This window comes from Peromyscus leucopus, chromosome X (genome assembly GCF_004664715.2).
Source record: "Peromyscus leucopus breed LL Stock chromosome X, UCI_PerLeu_2.1, whole genome shotgun sequence".
Classification (NCBI taxonomy): Eukaryota; Metazoa; Chordata; class Mammalia; order Rodentia; family Cricetidae; genus Peromyscus; species Peromyscus leucopus.
The window spans coordinates 9250920-9263034 of NC_051083.1; positions in this window are offsets into that span (position 1 = coordinate 9250920).

The window sequence follows — 12115 nt, forward strand, 5'->3', positions numbered from 1 at the left end:
AGAAAAGGTAGATTGAGGGGCGATGGAGGGGAGGAGGAGGGAGAGAGGGCAAGGAGAGGAAGGAGGGGAGACTTCGGTTGGGGTATAAAAATAAATAAATTAACTAATAATAAAAAAGAATAAATAAATGTTTTTTGTAAACATATATTCACAAAAAATACAAGGGAAAGAAGTCACTCAAATGTAAAATAATTCTGAGAGTAATTTTTACTTTCTTTTTGGAATTTTCTAAAATGTCTGTCTTGACTATTTTAAGTAAATAAAAGACACCAAATAAAATAAGTAAATGTAATTTATTGAGTTCCAGATTTGCCAGTATTTCCAAACAGGAGAAAAGGAGAAAATTTTCTCAACAGGTGGAAGTGAACAGTAGAAAATAAAAAATAGAGTCCCTATTGCTTTATTTCTCATTCAAAGCACTAGCGTTATTACAGTTTGTTATTGAGAACAGAAACTCTTTTCTAGTCACCTTTTCACGCTCTGTACCCCCTATAATGCTTAAGCCATTAAAGGTCTCAAATCAATAAAGGAATCGATTGCCATTGTTTTCCCTTTGATTCTGCATTAGCAGGCCTGCTGTACTCACTGAGTCTCTAAAATGTCTCTGCACCAAATGAGCCAAATATCATTTTCCTCCAACCTCATTTTGAGATTATCAGTTGTCTTTTTAAGTATTTTAGTTGAGGTAGCACTAATAGCTGCTTAAATAGTTTCCATGCTGGATATATTGGTTGGTCTATGTTCTCAATTGGGAGTGTATATTAGAGTGATTTGGGGGATTTAGATAGGCCAACTGCCTAAGCACATGGAGAATTTAGCACAGCAGGCTGGTAGGGATTGGACGTTTCCCTAGCCCTTCTCTGTGAAGTTCTAGCCAAAAGCTGAGCATATTGGTTTGAATATACACGAAGGCTTAGAAATATGGCACCAAACCTCTGCCTCCATTCTCTTTCAGCTGCCCAGGTATATTGAGGTAAAAAGAAGATGCAGAAAATGATCTGGAATAGAAAAACAGTTTGCTATGCTAAGCATTGATTAAACAACATAAAGATGAGAGGAGGGAGGGGAAACTGTGGTCAGGAAATAAGATAAATAAATGAATGAATAAACAAACAGACAAACATAAAGGAGACATGTTTTCTTGATCACAGAGTCTCCATGACTGAAGAAAAGTATCATGAAAGAATGGTTGTAGTGATTTTTTTTTTGTGCTGAAATATGGTGATATTTCATTCGTATGTTAATAAATAAAGTTTGCCTGGAGAACAGAGGAAATAGCAAGCCATTTCAAGTAAACACAAAAGTCAGGCAGTAGTAGCACACACCCTTAATCCTGTCACTTAGCAAGCAGGGTCTCTGTATTTTCAAGGCCACAGGGAACAGAGCCAAGCGTGCTGACACACGCCTCTAATCCCAGTACCAACCATAGAGACCTGGAGATCTGTGCAGACAGACAGAAAGTGACAGAGCTGTGTAGGAAGAGGAAGTGAGGTAGCTGGGCTACCATAGCCAATGAGAGGGCAGAACAGCAAGGCAATAAAAGCCTGGGTAGACAGGAAGTCATGGCATTTGGAAGCTGCAGAGTTGGTGAGGTAGGTTGGCTGGTGGTTCTCACTATTTCTCCAATCTAAGGTTTTCACTCCTATATTTGGCTTGGTGGTTTTATTTAATAAGACTATTTAGAAACTTGTCTACAAATTGTTAGCTTCCTTTGCCTCCCCTGGCCCCACCAACCGTCTAACAAGAACTTTTATGCAGATAATTCACACTGGGAGTGGTGCAGGGAGCAAGAGTGGTACACCAAAGGGAAAGAGAGAACTATTCCAAGGCTATGATGTTCAACTAGTTGCTGCTGTGAGTTGCTGGGGACCCTTTGAAGAGCTGTGCAGAAAGTACTTCTGAAAAAAAATCAACTGGTGGATGAAAGAAGGTAGTATTGATTGTCCACTTATCAAACTCTTCCCAGTAATATTAATTTCTTTGAAATTCCAGGTTTGGGGTTGGGGATTAAGCTCAGTGGTAGAGCGCTTGTCTAGCAAGCGCAAGGCCCTGGGTTCGTCTCAGCTCTGGGAAAAAAAAAAAAAAAAAGTAAAAAAATGGGCAGTGGTGGCTCTCGCCTTTAATCCCAGCACTTGGGAGGCAAAGGCAGGTGGATCTCTGTGAGTCTGAGGACAGCCTGGGCTACAAAGTGAATTCCAGGAAAGGCACAAAGCTACACAGAGAAACCCTGTCTCGAAACACCCTCCCCTCCCCCGTCAAATAATAATAATTAAAAAAATTTAAAACAACAAAAAAAGAAATTCCAGGTTTGCTGATAGACCAAAATGGTCACTAAAGCTGCTGATGGCAGCTTGTTCATTTGGTTGTCATAGCAAAAGCTGGAATGAAAACATGGATTGACACAGTGCTCAAGAGTTGTCAAATTGGGAAAAGCACATTTTTATTTTTCTTTCTTTGCCCAAGGAAGAAAGATATTGAACTTTAGAACAACAATCTGTTTATGTAATAGTACCATGGATATTTTAGATAGACACCATCCCAATTTGATATTGTCAAGACTGTGCAACTGTGGTAGATTCTAAATATGATCTGTTAGCAAAGTCTCACACTAACAAAGTGTCTTGAGCAGATGTTTCAGGAATGTGACTGACTTGGTCTTTTCATTTTGTTAGCATGGCCACTGCTACCCACAGGATTTGGGTAGTTTAAGATTGATGGGTAGCCTTGCATAGTGATTCATACCTCTCTGGCTGGTGTCCTATAGCTAATTCTTCTGGGTTGAACCATCCCTAGTGGAGAGAGGGAGAGGTTCATGAAATTCCTAAGAAATTTATAAGTTTCACAAAGTTCATGAAGCTTCTAAGACATAGGAGGCCCCTTTCTGACAATATGTAAGCCATAAACAATTGCTAGGGGTGCAGAAACTCCATAGGCAGCTGCCTGTAAGTTATGCAGAGGATTGCAGTGATGCAGCTTTCACGAATCATGAGTCCATGCTGAAATGGGAAACTTTGGTGATGCACCTGCCTGAATCACCCATGCTCTTGTAGTCCCAATAAACTCATTGTCTCACTAAGCTTGGACTCAAGATGGAATTGTTTCTTTGGTTGTCATTGATGTCTCTTTCTGGAATGAATACAAATAGTCTATCCAGGAAAATAATACAACACTGGCCAGAGGGCTATGAGTTGGTCTGTGTCAAACACTTTCTGTCATAATGATGAACGATATTTGGAAACAGAAGAGACCAGGTTAGTTCTTAGAAACTAAATGAATCCTGATACCTAAATCAGAAGAAGTGACAGTAAAATGGCTTTTTCATTCGACCTATAAAGACATCTCAACTGCAAAAGCCAGTACTCAAGAGATCCTGAGTGTTGACTGTACTGTATTTGAGGATGCTCTATGTAGGATATGACATGAAAGCCTTGGCAGGTTGGACCAAGTTGCCCCATAACAGGTGAGGCAGACACACCATGCAGATGCAGCAGTGGGTGGCATGGCACTTTGGAAAGCCACTCACACCCCAGGCACAGGACCCACACGGAAAGAGGGAGGAAGAGAGGAAAAGAGGGATAGAGGAAGAAAGAGAAAGGGAGGGAAAGCAGAGATGTGCATACCTCATGGCAGAGAAGGGAGGAAGGGAAGAGGAAGAAGAAGGGAGGGTTTTTTTTCTTAAAAGAGGATTTATGTTAGGATGCAGGGTGGGTCCCCAAGGGGCAGGCCAGAATGCCAACATTCCTCAGTTTTGATTATTATAAAAAGGCAAGCTATGGATAGCAAGTGGGGGAATAAGGGCGCTGAATTCTCGAGACTGTTTCCTGCTGATTTGGGGACAAAGTGAGAGCAGGAAGTTGGGATTCAGGGTCAAGCATGGCAGGATGTGTGAGTGAAGGAGCATTCAGTTGGTTGTCATTGTGGAGATCTCAGGCATGGAGTTCTCAGCTGTTCCTTGAGGGAGCTGAGAAGGCAGGTTGCTAGGAGAAAAAAATAGATTGTTATCATTGGCCTCATGAGCAGGGCTAGCCATGGAAAGAGTGATAATTGCCAGAAAGAATGGAACACAGAAGTGCCTGGATGTATATGCCCCTTTATTAGGACATCTTGGAAAATAGGTTATAGTTGCTGGGTAGATGCCTGCTTGAGCCTGGAGAGGTGATACCAGCAGTGAATTGAGGGATGATATGTTCTTTAGGAGTACATGAGCCATCACATCTGTTGTTTCTCTGGAGGTGGGGGTGCATCCATCCCATTTGGCATCCTCAGTTGGATGATGTAACTCCTGATGGGGCATGAGGAAGTGGGAAATAAGGAAGAAGCTGGGATAGGAGAGAGTACACACATTTTTCCACAGTGAAGTAGAAGGTATAACAGACTGACCTCCAGCATCCCAGTTGGTCAGTGAGGAACTATGGTTCAAGATTGCCAGTAAATCGTCATCTAAAGGCTATGGGCCATGGAGGGAGTTGGGCCCAAGCTATGCCATATGCAGTCACATAGGAACAGGGATGGGAGGGCTGAAAGCCTAAGACACGTGGTTACCAGTACCAAAACTTCAAGAGACCACAGTCGAGAGACTAGATCAATCTTTTTATTTATTTATTTATTATGTATACAATGTTCTGCCTGTATATTTGCCTGCAGAGCACCAGATCTCATTACAGATGATTGTGAGCCACCATATGGTTGCTGGGAATTGAACTCAGGACCTCTGGAAGACCAGCCAGTGCTCTTAACCACTGAGCCATCTCACTAGCCCCTACATGAATCTTCACTCATGGAAAATGGCCAGAAGGGAAGGGAGGAATCTTACCGATGGGGTGAGAAGTCTCATGGGTTCTCCAATTGGAAGTTGGAAAAGTGGTGGTGTTAGATGGTACAGGGTCCCAGAGTTTCTCAGACCACCAGAAGGTAGGAAAAGACACCAGGGGAACCTGCCAAGTCACAAAGCACCAATGTAATGATATGGTGCGCAGGCCTTGGTGGGTTGGACCAAAGTGCCCCACAGTGGGTGAGACAGACACACCATGCAGATGCAGCAATGGGTGCTGTGGCATGTTGGAAAGCCACTCACACCCCAGGCACAGCATCCACGTGGGAAGAATTTATTATAATAGAGAGATAGAGACAGAGAGAGAAAGAGAAGAAAAGAGGGAGAAAGGAAGAAAGAGAAAGGGAGGGAAAGAGGGTAAGCGGAAATGTACATTTGTTTATACTGCATTTGTTAACTGTGTAAAGATGTGTTTCAATTGTGCTAATTAAATAAAACTAACCTGGACTCAGAGAGGTGGGGTTAGCAACTGGTTGACAGGAAGTAGCAGGGAGAAGCTTAGTGTGGGTTTTTTAGTTGGGGCAGTGTGGAAGGCAGGATGCCAACAAAGAGAAAAAGTCAGCCAGTTGCTACTCTACCTCTCACAGCTTTTCACCCTAGCCTTTGAATTTTATTAGAGCTATAGAGATTCAGTTAAAACTATCTTTAGTGGCAGCAACAGAGCCATTGTCTGAGGAATGGAATTCCCCCCAGGCTAAGGCATTCATGGCCAGGCAACAAGTGGTTTAAAGCATAGCCACAACAAATCCTTGTATTTTTTTCACTCCTCATTTAAATAAAGAAGTGAATCTCACTACCTAATCAAATAATAAAGACACTTCTGCACTCCAAGGAAGTGGTAGATTATTCACTGAAGTATGTTTGGCATGGCTCTTTGTTGTTCGTTTCCAATTAATTTAAGAGCCAGGGAGGTCTCATTGAGTTGCAAATTTTCCTGGTGAGTGATCTTAATGACATTTTCCCTATGGAAACCAGAAGCCAGGTCCCTGAACTCAATTAAAAACAATACAAAATAGGGTCTCACTAGATAGGCCAAGATGACCTTGAACTCATTATCCTCTCCCCTTGCCTTGGAGTAATGGGATTACAGGTACACACCACTCCCAGAAGAACTGCTGCTTTCTGGTGTGAATGCTTTTGTCATCTCATCTGAGCCCATGTGATGAGTCACTGAGAAACCATATACCACTTAAATAGAGTGACAGTTCAGCCTCTGGCCCCCAGCACTGATCACACTGTCCCCTTCTTATTATAATAGAGAGATAGAGACAGAGAGAGAAAGAGAAGAAAAGAGGGAGAAAGGAAGAAAGAGAAAGGGAGGGAAAGAGGGTAAGCGGAAATGTACATTTGTTTATACTGCACCTTTCTTTATATCTCTGATCCTTAGCCATCTCTTCCTTTAGCATTCTGATTCAGTTTACTCTAGATGAAATTTCATTTCATCTAGAAATGAGGCAAAATGCTGAGTGGTAGTTAGCCATTAGCCTTGAGTTTGACACCTTTGCTTGTCTTAGCTCTAGGCTATTTCATTGCATTATATTTTCTTTCCATTAACCTGCTTTCAAAACCAATTTACATGTCAGAAAAGTTCCTGGCTTATGGAAAATCTAGCCTAAAATTTTGGAGTTGTGTGTGGGCTATGAGGAGAACAGGACCAAGTGTCTCAGAAGAAGGTAAGGACACAGGGATATAATGGTGCTTCCCTCAACACTGAAAAGGTTAAGGCAAAAAGACAAGGAATTCAGGGCAAGCTGAGATATATAGTGAAATCCTGTCTCAAAAATAGTAATAATAATAGAGATAATAAAGATGTCTCAGCAGTTTAAGAGAGATCATTGCTCTTGGAGATGTCTAGAGTTCAGTTCTCAGCACCCACATCAGATGGCTCACAATCACCTGTAACTCCAGCTCCAAGGGATTTGATATCTTCTTCTTGTCTCTATAGATACACACACACACACACACACACACACACACACACACACACACACACACACTTTAAAATAATATAATATGATTAAAATACATTACATGGAATTCTCAAAGAATTAATAAAATAAATTTGAAAATTAATAAAATGGACATCTGAGTGGAGGTGTCTGGGTAGACACATTGGAGTTTGAAGAACCAAAGCACCCCCATTTCAAGCAAGCCCCTCACCTCAGCTTGAAACAGGCCTGAGTTTCAAAATTCTCAGAGCTGCTGACATAGGTCTCAGGAACCAAAAAGTACAAAGTCAGGATGTTTGAAGGACTATCTGGTAATAATTGATTAACCACAGAATGCCCCAATGCTGGAGACAGTCTATAAAGTTTAACAAACAACTGGTCAAAACTGCAAAGTAAGATAACACAGAAATTTTGGAAAGCTCCTAAAACTTGAGCCAACCAGAATTGTACCAGTACTAGCACCCCTAACTGATGTAACCTTGTGATTTTTGCCTTTAAAAACTGAGCTTGCAAAGGGGTGGGCACCTCCTCTAGCCTCTGCTGCATCCGGATGTTAGACGAGGTCCCTGCTGCACGGCTTGAATTGCCCCAATAAACCTTGCTTTTGCATTTCGGTGAGTTTGTGTCTCTGGTGGTCTCTTCACAGGGGTCTCATGCCCAGGATACAACAGAGTTCAGGGAAGAGTTGAGGCTAGTGGTACAGTTTGGTGAGCCATGGGACTAAGTACAGAGAGAGAAAGGTCTGAGAATTAAGCACAAGAAATCAAAACATCATGAATGTTCAGTATCTACAGTTTTCCCTCTACGTCCACAGGTTCTATATTCCGTAAGTTAACCCAATCTCAGATCAAACATATTTTTAAAAATTGTGTTAAGGGGCACAGGGGGAACTAATAGCAAGGTGAGTATGGAGAGAATAAAGAGCATGGAAGGGAATACTCTTAACATACAATGCATACTTGTATCAAAATTTCTTTATGTGATGCAATACCATGTACCATGACTATTGACAATGAAAAAATGTAATAAAAAGGCAAAAGATTAAAAGAAAAAAATAGTTCATTAAACTTATTGCATTTGTGGTAGGTTGAAGAGGATAGTGGATACTTTACAAAGACTTCAGTTTCATTTCAAATGTTAATTTAAAATTATCCATTAAACTGCATGAGTAACAGTATCAAAAGAGTTCCATCTGCATTTAATAGGTACAGATTCTTTTTGCCATTTCCTTCCAAATAGTACAGTATAGCAACTGTTTACAAAGTGTGTGCCTTGTATTGTATTATTAGTAATCTACAGATGATTTTAAAGTATATGAGAGGAGGTGAATAGTTTGTAGGCAAATAATATACCATTTTATGTAAGAAACTTGATCATCCATGATCTTGGTGTCCCATAGGGTCCTAGAACTAGTCTGCGCTGGGTAACAGGAGATAATTGCATTTGTTCAATTAAAGGTAAGTGTAATCCTTGAACAGAAATCTAAGAACTGTCATGGCTTATGTACCCAGACTGAGGCAATTTGGGTGTAATCATTCATTATAATCTCTATTTTTGCAGTCTTTCAAGTTTAAATGTGAATAAAGATTCTTTTTAGCCTTTTAAGAATATGTCTATTGTGCTGCTGTATGGATTTGTTTATTGTTTCCTACTTCTCAGAGTGTCTGAGAACATTCAGTGATATGTGTAAATATAAATTTATCAAAAGAACACAAAAGGAGATAGTGGATGAGCACCAACTGGGTAAGGAGAAGGTGGACAAGCAGATGGGTGCACAGAAGGACAATTACAGTCTGGGTGGGGGTACTTTAACTCTGGCAAGAACACACTGACCAAAGCCTAGAATTTTCCTGTTCTATCTTGTCACTTTCTCTGAAATATGACATCAGAAAGTCTCTTGGATATATACCTGAATGTCTCACCTCAGTGTGAGTGAGCTCTGCCAAAATAAGGTCAACCTAGAGAGAACTAGTACTCTGAAGACTGGATCCTGGGACACGGCAATGGAAGATGACTATACTTCTTTGGGAGACACAATGATTCTTTGTTTCACATCACTATTGGTTTCCTTTTTCTGCCTATGTCCTCAACAACAGCTTTTTCTCAGGTCTCCCCTTGGCCTCTGTCTGGAGCAGTGTCCTGCAGTGAATGACCTTCCCCATTTTCAGTATCCTACTCAGGGAGGTAAAGGTATCTCACTATGTCCAGTGTATTCAAGGCTTAGCAGGAGCATGCTCACAAAACACTTTTCATGGTTTGTCCTAGGAAGTGTGGGTTCCCTGCTTGAAAGGTAAATGGGAAAGAAAACTAGACTAGGTATATGGGATTCAGTGTTACAGTTTGAAAATGAACTAGCCACCCAAAAGCTCATGTTTCAAATGCTTGTTCTATATGTGGTGGAATTATTTGGGACATTTCAAAAGCTTTAGGAGTTCAAACCTAGTTGATAAACATAAATATCTAATGGTAGGTCTTTGATAATCATAGCTCAGCCTCTGACTCTAGCACCTACTTCCTGATCTGCTATGACATGAGGAACCTCCACCATACATTCTTATCACCAGGAATTCAGACATGCCTTCTCTGTAATGATGGACTAAAGTCCACTAAAACCCTGAGCCAAAAGAAATCTTTACATTCTTAAGTTATTTCTGTTAGGTATTTTGTAATAGCCATTAGAAGAGAAACTGATATGGTATTCTCTCATGAATTCTGTTGTCCTCTTGAACACCCAGCCTATCATGTGTTCATCCTTGTTATTAACCTAGAGAATGGGGTACTTCTCATTTTGTATTTTGTATTTAGAACTCTGTTGTGTGATATTTTGATTGTGTTCTAACAAATAAAACTTGCTTGGAGTCAGAGGGCAGAGCTAACCACCAGCTGACCAAAATTAACCATAGAGGTTTGGAGGACTGTAGACAGGAGACAGGAAGTAGTAAGGCAGGGCTGAGAGAGGATCTTGGCCCTTTTGGAGGAAATTACAGAAGAGATAGGAAATCACTGGTGGCTGCTCCCCTGCTTCTCTGATCTTTCAGTTTCTTACCCTAATATCTGACCCCCAATTTTTATTGGTAAAGAATAATTAGATAAGGCTTCAGAACTCAGCTCCAGAATTCTCCTCTTCAAAAAGCTAAGGAGGTTTGTCTACATCCAGTGAGACTCCTCTTCTGCCCCAGTGAACTGTGGCTGCAATGCAAATCACAGCAGATGTTCTACTTGGTATGGAATCCAGATGGATGGGCAGAGTAGAAACCAATCTGCAGGGATATAAGGATGGAACCCTTCACAGGCATATGAGAAGTAATACTCAGCCAGTGGGGGAGGAGATTAGTAGCAGAAGGAGCTGTGGGGAGAACAAGGAGTTAAGGTAGGTGCCCAGTGGCCATTCTCCCTCTAAAGGCACACTTGCCTTAGAGAACAGAATTCTTGCCCATAGGCTGAACTGCCCCCTATCCTATGCTTCCTGGGGTAGGATTTCCTGCCTAAACTTGAAATTGTGTCTCACCACAAATTTCCTCTTGTTACCCTCTGTCAATCCCTTGAGAGTCCCTGGACCTACTTGCCTGAACCCAAAATGGCTGGGACCTAGCGTGACAAGTCCACCTCCCCTTATAACACTTCCTGACTACAGAGGTTTTTGTTCACCCTGGGCAACCCATCATGTTACCTCCTAGCTAAGAGAAAGCCTTGTGCCAGCTATGGGTCCCCTCTCCCTGTAGCAGGGCAACTGGCCCTGCAGAATCAGTTTCCCTGGCCACTGATCCATGGTGGATGATGCTATCTGTCATGTGCTTGACAGCATCCAAATGCCAAAAGAATGCTCATGCCAAGTTCTTTCTTTCTTTTTTTTTTTAACTTAAGCATAAATTTTGGCCATGGATTCGTATGTGAGGGTGGAGGTAGGAATGCAAGGAGTGGAGGAGGTTGGCCTAATTCTGAGAAATCAGGGGCCACCATATCTAGGATTGCCTAATATCCATGCTATACCTTGAAGTAAGCTGGGGCAAAACTGAATTTCTTTCTTCTCTGTATTTATTAATTTTAATTTGTTAATTTTGTATTTCAGCCAGATTCTCAACCTTCCCTAGAGACTGGGCATGTCATGAATGATCTAATGAAATAAATAATGAATAAATGCTTCTCTCTTGGATTCCAATTTAAGTCCAAGGAGCCTGCTGAGATATGAGGTCTATTCTTGTCAATTATTTCTTCAGACTGACCTCTGGTTACTAATTGGCTCATTTAAATTCCTTCTTTTGAGGGCATGTTACAATGGAAATAAAAAAAAATAAAAAAATAAAAAAAAAAAAAAAACTCAAGCCGGGCGTTGGTGGCGCACGCCTTTAATCCCAGCACTCGGGAAGCAGAGCCAGGTGGATCGCTGTGAGTTCGAGGCCAGCCTGGCTACCAAGTGAGCTCCAGAAAGGCGCAAACTACACAGAGAAACCTGTCTCGGAAAAAAAAAAAAAAAAAAAAAAAAAAAAAAAAAAAAAAAAAAAAAAAATAAAGAACAGCAAACTTGAGTTTGTTGTTGGATGCATTTGAAACTATGTCATTGCCATTACAATACAGGGTACCATACAAAATTGTGATCCTTGGAAATGATAATAGCTTTTCATTTTTTGCATATAAGTAATGCTCCATAGTAAGCCCTGAATATTAATTCTAATTCTTGATCCTTGCTTGCTTATAATTTTGTCTGTACTAAAAATCCTGGCTTCAGGCAGAATTTGCCAGCATCCTTTCCTATAGAAAAACAAAGAAATGCATTTGTATGGCACATTGGGTAGATGGATAAGGTTGTTGCATGTCTGGAAGTGGACAATTCAGGGCTATAGCCACCAGCGATCCTATCTGTCTGTCTGAAGGGATGAAAATCTCTAAATAGCTACACACATATAACATATGATTGAGTCTATCATTTGGGAAGATATAAAGCAATCAGATCAACTGAAAGCAACATGTTCTTTTTGATTATAGCTATTCTAACTAGAATGAAGTGATGCTTTATTATGGTTTTGATTTTCATTTCCTCCAAAACAGCTATCCTCATGCCTGGACCTCCAGAATGTGGTATTCCATATGTAAACCATTAAACCTAATTAAAGAACTTCAAATAGTGATGAATCAGGCATGGAAGCGGTGCTTAATGACCATGGTGGAGGAATAGCTGTGAAGGAGGCATTGTCAGAAACGTATCTCTCCAGAAGTAATACTTCATCAGTGACCTAAAGGATTACCTCAGGCATAAATGAAGAAAAGAATCTTCCAGAGATAGAAAAAAGACTGGACCTGTCAGAGGATTTATGAGAACTAGCAGTCTGGAAGGCTC